We start from the raw sequence: 822 nt of genomic DNA, 5'->3' as shown, positions 1-822 counted from the left end.
TGGGAAGAAGGAGTTGCATCTTTCATGGAAATGGACTGTAGCCTACACTAGGGACAAGGCTACTCTGTTGTTCATTACATCAAACCCATTCACAAACATGAAATAATGTGATTTATGGATACAGTATTATGTGTGTGAGGGGCCATGTCAGGACCTATAATAATAATAATAATAATAATAATAATAATAATAATAATAATAATAATAATAATATGCCATTTAGCAGACGCTTTTATCCAAAGCGACTTACAGTCATGTGTGCATACATTTTTACGCATGGGTGGTCCCGGGGATCGAACCCACTACCCTGGCGTTACAAGCGCCATGCTCTACCAATTGAGCCTATGAAACACTAGTTTTATCTTTAATCTATTTATGAAGTAGTATAAATATAAACACAATTTCACGTCTGTGTTTTTTAGGACTTTTATATGCAAGTAAAGTAGACTCTGTATTAGTCCAATTGTCATTTTTCTACAGTTACCAATAGATCTTATGATAAAACCAATATATTAATCAATCTAATCGAAGACACTAGATAAGGATAAATATTGCTTTCTCAATTTATGAGATTAATTCATTGTTCTATTTCTGTGTATTTCGTCACATCTTGCTATGATGTACAATTAATGACCAAGCAAGTCAGATGATCAGTGGTCACCACTTTCGATGAGTCCCATTCACCAGACTCTCACCGCTCTTCGCCCTGATTGGTCCGTGAAAACAATGATAATTCACCACAGTCAACCAGTGAAACGCGTTTTAAGCCGTTTCCCGTTCCGAACGTGGTTTCCCTCTGCAAACCCCTCGCACCACCATCCG

The sequence above is a fragment of the Coregonus lavaretus genome, assembly GCF_964263955.1.
Source record: "Coregonus lavaretus genome assembly, contig: HAP1_SCAFFOLD_484, whole genome shotgun sequence".
NCBI lineage: Eukaryota > Metazoa > Chordata > Actinopteri > Salmoniformes > Salmonidae > Coregonus > Coregonus lavaretus.
The sequence above is the reverse complement of the archived record's forward strand: the minus strand, read 5'-3'. Positions refer to the sequence as shown.